Raw genomic sequence first — 6,722 nt, forward strand, 5'->3', positions numbered from 1 at the left:
CGGGCCGCCCGGTTCTTTTTTTGATCCAGCCCGGTTCTTTTTACACTTCCAGCTGGAGCTCAGCAGCGGCTTTTTGCACAAGATCACGCCGGGTTAGGCTTCCAGGACCTCGGCTAAGCACTTCTAACGGGTCGCCCGGTTCTTTTTTTGAACCAGCCCGGTTCTTTTTACACTTCCAGCTGGAGCTCAGCAGCGGCTTTTTGCACAAGATCACGCCGGGTTAGGGTTCCAGGACCTCGGCTAAGCAATTTTAACGGGCCGCCCGGTTCTTTTTTTGATCCAGCCCGGTTCTTTTTACACTTCCAGCTGGAGCTCAGCAGCGGCTTTTTGCACAAGATCACGCCGGGTTAGGCTTCCAGGACCTCGGCTAAGCACTTCTAACGGGCCCTGGTCCACCCCTGCCAGCGCATTTCAAAACTTGGCATTAATTTCGACCTAAGAGACGAAGTCTGATTTTTTTCTACCACTTGGGCGGCCTTTTTGCACCCAGAACACCCGCACCGGCACCATAAATTCGAAGGGTGCCGAGTGCGTCGGCGCAGATTCTGCGACGGAGTGACACTTCCCTCTTGTGGACATTCGGCGGTAGGTGAAATGCGCACTCGGTCTTCTCTTTTCTTTTCCTTCCAGTGAAACTTTGGCAACATTCTGCGAGCTGCTGGCTTCCAGAACCTCGGCCAAGCAGGTGGAGGATTTTTTTCCACTTCCAGCTGGAGGTGAGGAGGGACTTTTTGGGCAAGATCACGCCGACTTAGCAAGCAAGGTGGAAGTGCCAGCATGCAGTGGCTGGAAGTGTGGATGTGGAGCTCCAGCACCCTCCCTGCCTATGGAAGTGTGGAGCTCCAGCACCCTCCCTGCCTATGGAAGTGTGGAGCTCCAGCACCCTCCCTGCCTATGGAAGTGTGGAGCTCCAGCACCCTCCCTGCCTATGGAAGTGTGGAGCTCCAGCACCCTCCCTGCCTATGGAAGTGTGGAGCTCCAGCACCCTCCCTGCCTATGGAAGTGTGGAGCTCCAGCACCCTCCCTGCCTATGGAAGTGTGGAGCTCCAGCACCCTCCCTGCCTATGGAAGTGTGGAGCTCCAGCACCCTCCCTGCCTATGGAAGTGTGGAGCTCCAGCACCCTCCCTGCCTATGGAAGTGTGGAGCTCCAGCACCCTCCCTGCCTATGGAAGTGTGGAGCTCCAGCACCCTCCCTGCCTATGGAAGTGTGGAGCTCCAGCACCCTCCCTGCCTATGGAAGTGTGGAGCTCCAGCACCCTCCCTGCCTATGGAAGAGCCACCTCCGCGGGCATGCTGCTCAACCACGCCGGCCCAGAGTTCCAGCCGCTCGGCTACACTCTCTCACAAGCCCCGCCTGGAGCTCCCCAGCCCGCCCCTGGTACCTCAACTACCGAGGCCAGCCGCTCGACCAGGCCGGCCCAGAGTTCCAGCCGCTCGGCTTCACTCTCTCACAAGCCCCGCCTGGAGCTCCCCAGCCCGCCCCTGGTACCTCAACTACCGAGGCCAGCCGCTCGACCAGGCCGGCCGAGAGTTCCAGCCGCTCGGCTTCACTCTCTCACAAGACCCGCCTGGAGCTCCCCGCCCCACCCCTGGTACCTCAACTACCGAGGCCAGCCGCTCGACCACGCCGGCGCAGAGTTCCAGCCGCTCGGATAAGCTCTGTCACTCACCCGCCGCGCAGCCACCGGTAACGGGGAAATGTCGCCGCCTGGCGGACACGCCGTTGTAAATGAATGGGCTTTCGCACTTAGTGCAATTTTCGCCAACTCTCTGACTGGAGCTATGGAAGTATGGAGCTATGGAGCCACCAGCCACCCAGGCTGGAGCTATGGAGCCATGGAGCTCTGGTGCTATGGAGCTCTGGAGGTATGGAGCTATGGAGCTATGGAGCTATGGAGCTATGGAGCCCTGGAGCTCTGGAGGTATGGAGCTATGGTGCTATGGAGCTCTGAAGCCATGGAGCTCTGGTGCTATGGAGCTCTGGAGCTCTGGAGGTATGGAGCTCTGGAGGTATGGAGCTATGGAGCCCTGGAGCCCTGGAGCTATGGAGCCCTGGAGCTATGGAGCCCTGGAGCCCTGGAGCTATGGAGCCCTGGAGCTATGGAGCTATGGAGCCCTGGAGCTATGGAGCTATGGAGCTATGGAGCTCTGGAGGTATGGAGCTATGGAGCCCTGGAGCTATGGAGCTATGGAGCCCTGGAGCTATGGAGCCCTGGAGCTATGGAGCTATGGAGCTCTGGTGCTATGGAGCTATGGAGCTCTGGTGCTATGGAGCTATGGAGCTCTGGTGCTATGGAGCTATGGAGCTCTGGTGCTATGGAGCTATGGAGCTCTGGTGCTATGGAGCTATGGAGCTCTGGTGCTATGGAGCTATGGAGCTCTGGTGCTATGGAGCTATGGAGCTCTGGTGCTATGGAGCTATGGAGCTCTGGTGCTATGGAGCTATGGAGCTATGGAGCCACCAGCCAGCACCCTCCGTGGCTGGATCAATGGAAGTGTTTTAGGTACCAGGCAGCCAAAGGGCCGGGGCCTCACGCTCGACCACGCCGGCGCAGAGTTCCAGCCGCTCGGATAAGCTCTGTCACTCACCCGCCGCGCAGCCACCGGTAACGGGGAAATGTCGCCGCCTGGCGGACACGCCGTTGTAAATGAATGGGCTTTCGCACTTAGTGCAATTTTCGCCAACTCTCTGACTGGAGCTATGGAAGTATGGAGCTATGGAGCCACCAGCCACCCAGGCTGGAGCTATGGAGCTCTGGAGGTATGGAGCTATGGAGCCCTGGAGCTATGGAGCTATGGAGCCCTGGAGCTATGGAGCCCTGGAGCTATGGAGCTATGGAGCTCTGGTGCTATGGAGCTATGGAGCTCTGGTGCTATGGAGCTATGGAGCTCTGGTGCTATGGAGCTATGGAGCTCTGGTGCTATGGAGCTATGGAGCTCTGGTGCTATGGAGCTATGGAGCTCTGGTGCTATGGAGCTATGGAGCTCTGGTGCTATGGAGCTATGGAGCTCTGGTGCTATGGAGCTATGGAGCTCTGGTGCTATGGAGCTATGGAGCTATGGAGCCACCAGCCAGCACCCTCCGTGGCTGGATCAATGGAAGTGTTTTAGGTACCAGGCAGCCAAAGGGCCGGGGCCTCACGCTCGACCACGCCGGCGCAGAGTTCCAGCCGCTCGGATAAGCTCTGTCACTCACCCGCCGCGCAGCCACCGGTAACGGGGAAATGTCGCCGCCTGGCGGACACGCCGTTGTAAATGAATGGGCTTTCGCACTTAGTGCAATTTTCGCCAACTCTCTGACTGGAGCTATGGAAGTATGGAGCTATGGAGCCACCAGCCACCCAGGCTGGAGCTATGGAGCTCTGGAGGTATGGAGCTATGGAGCCCTGGAGCTATGGAGCTATGGAGCCCTGGAGCTATGGAGCCCTGGAGCTATGGAGCTATGGAGCTCTGGTGCTATGGAGCTATGGAGCTCTGGTGCTATGGAGCTATGGAGCTCTGGTGCTATGGAGCTATGGAGCTCTGGTGCTATGGAGCTATGGAGCTCTGGTGCTATGGAGCTATGGAGCTCTGGTGCTATGGAGCTATGGAGCTCTGGTGCTATGGAGCTATGGAGCTCTGGTGCTATGGAGCTATGGAGCTATGGAGCCACCAGCCAGCACCCTCCGTGGCTGGATCAATGGAAGTGTTTTAGGTACCAGGCAGCCAAAGGGCCGGGGCCTCACGCTCGACCACGCCGGCGCAGAGTTCCAGCCGCTCGGATAAGCTCTGTCACTCACCCGCCGCGCAGCCACCGGTAACGGGGAAATGTCGCCGCCTGGCGGACACGCCGTTGTAAATGAATGGGCTTTCGCACTTAGTGCAATTTTCGCCAACTCTCTGACTGGAGCTATGGAAGTATGGAGCTATGGAGCCACCAGCCACCCAGGCTGGAGCTATGGAGCTCTGGAGGTATGGAGCTATGGAGCCCTGGAGCTATGGAGCTATGGAGCCCTGGAGCTATGGAGCCCTGGAGCTATGGAGCTATGGAGCTCTGGTGCTATGGAGCTATGGAGCTCTGGTGCTATGGAGCTATGGAGCTCTGGTGCTATGGAGCTATGGAGCTCTGGTGCTATGGAGCTATGGAGCTCTGGTGCTATGGAGCTATGGAGCTCTGGTGCTATGGAGCTATGGAGCTCTGGTGCTATGGAGCTATGGAGCTCTGGTGCTATGGAGCTATGGAGCTCTGGTGCTATGGAGCTATGGAGCTATGGAGCCACCAGCCAGCACCCTCCGTGGCTGGATCAATGGAAGTGTTTTAGGTACCAGGCAGCCAAAGGGCCGGGGCCTCACGCTCGACCACGCCGGCGCAGAGTTCCAGCCGCTCGGATAAGCTCTGTCACTCACCCGCCGCGCAGCCACCGGTAACGGGGAAATGTCGCCGCCTGGCGGACACGCCGTTGTAAATGAATGGGCTTTCGCACTTAGTGCAATTTTCGCCAACTCTCTGACTGGAGCTATGGAAGTATGGAGCTATGGAGCCACCAGCCACCCAGGCTGGAGCTATGGAGCTCTGGAGGTATGGAGCTATGGAGCCCTGGAGCTATGGAGCTATGGAGCCCTGGAGCTATGGAGCCCTGGAGCTATGGAGCTATGGAGCTCTGGTGCTATGGAGCTATGGAGCTCTGGTGCTATGGAGCTATGGAGCTCTGGTGCTATGGAGCTATGGAGCTCTGGTGCTATGGAGCTATGGAGCTCTGGTGCTATGGAGCTATGGAGCTCTGGTGCTATGGAGCTATGGAGCTCTGGTGCTATGGAGCTATGGAGCTCTGGTGCTATGGAGCTATGGAGCTCTGGTGCTATGGAGCTATGGAGCTATGGAGCTCTGGTGCTATGGAGCTATGGAGCTCTGGTGCTATGGAGCTATGGAGCTCTGGTGCTATGGAGCTATGGAGCTCTGGTGCTATGGAGCTCTGGTGCTATGGAGCTATGGAGCTCTGGTGCTATGGAGCTCTGGAGCTCTGGAGGTATGGAGCTATGGAGCTATGGAGCCACCAGCCAGCACCCTCCGTGGCTGGATCAATGGAAGTGTTTTAGGTACCAGGCAGCCAAAGGGCCGAGGCCTCACGCTCGACCACGCCGGCGCAGAGTTCCAGCCGCTCGGATAAGCTCTGTCACTCACCCGCCGCGCAGCCACCGGTAACGGGGAAATGTCGCCGCCTTGTGGACACGCCGTTGTAAATGAATGGGCTTTCGCACTTAGTGCAATTTTAGCACACTCTCTGACTGGAGCTATGGAAGTATGGAGCTATGGAGCCACCAGCCACCCAGGCTGGAGCTATGGAGCTATGGAGCTCTGGTGCTATGGAGCTATGGAGCTCTGGTGCTATGGAGCTATGGAGCTCTGGTGCTATGGAGCTATGGAGCTCTGGTGCTATGGAGCTATGGAGCTCTGGTGCTATGGAGCTATGGAGCTCTGGTGCTATGGAGCTATGGAGCTCTGGTGCTATGGAGCTATGGAGCTCTGGTGCTATGGAGCTATGGAGCTCTGGTGCTATGGAGCTATGGAGCTCTGGTGCTATGGAGCTATGGAGCTCTGGTGCTATGGAGCTATGGAGCTATGGAGCCACCAGCCAGCACCCTCCGTGGCTGGATCAATGGAAGTGTTTTAGGTACCAGGCAGCCAAAGGGCCGGGGCCTCACGCTCGACCACGCCGGCGCAGAGTTCCAGCCGCTCGGATAAGCTCTGTCACTCACCCGCCACGCAGCCACCGGTAACGGGGAAATGTCGCCGCCTGGCGGACACGCCGTTGTAAATGAATGGGCTTTCGCACTTAGTGCAATTTTCGCCAACTCTCTGACTGGAGCTATGGAAGTATGGAGCTATGGAGCCACCAGCCACCCAGGCTGGAGCTATGGAGCTCTGGAGGTATGGAGCTATGGAGCCCTGGAGCTATGGAGCTATGGAGCCCTGGAGCTATGGAGCCCTGGAGCTATGGAGCTATGGAGCTCTGGTGCTATGGAGCTATGGAGCTCTGGTGCTATGGAGCTATGGAGCTCTGGTACTATGGAGCTATGGAGCTCTGGTGCTATGGAGCTATGGAGCTCTGGTGCTATGGAGCTATGGAGCTATGGAGCCACCAGCCAGCACCCTCCGTGGCTGGATCAATGGAAGTGTTTTAGGTACCAGGCAGCCAAAGGGCCGGGGCCTCACGCTCGACCACGCCGGCGCAGAGTTCCAGCCGCTCGGATAAGCTCTGTCACTCACCCGCCGCGCAGCCACCGGTAACGGGGAAATGTCGCCGCCTGGCGGACACGCCGTTGTAAATGAATGGGCTTTCGCACTTAGTGCAATTTTAGCCAACTCCGTGGCTGCAAGTATGGAAGTATGGAGCTATGGAGCCACCAGCCAGCACCCTCCGCGGCTGGAGCTATGGAAGTATGGAGCTATGGAGCTCTGGGGCTATGGAAGTATGGAGCTCTGGGGCTATGGAGCTCCGGGGCTATGGAGCTCCGGGGCTATGGAGCTCCGGGGCTATGGAGCTCCGGGGCTATGGAGCTATGGAGCTCCGGGGCTATGGAGCTCCGGGGCTATGGAGCTCCGGGGCTATGGAGCTCCGGGGCTATGGAGCTCCGGGGCTATGGAGCTATGGAGCTCCGGGGCTATGGAGCTCCGGGGCTATGGAGCTATGGAGCTCCGGGGCTATGGAGCTCCGGGGCTATGGAGCTCCGGGGCTATGGA

This window comes from Syngnathus leptorhynchus, unplaced genomic scaffold, assembly GCF_054491065.1.
Source record: "Syngnathus leptorhynchus isolate UIUO unplaced genomic scaffold, UIUO_Slep HiC_scaffold_29, whole genome shotgun sequence".
Classification (NCBI taxonomy): domain Eukaryota; kingdom Metazoa; phylum Chordata; class Actinopteri; order Syngnathiformes; family Syngnathidae; genus Syngnathus; species Syngnathus leptorhynchus.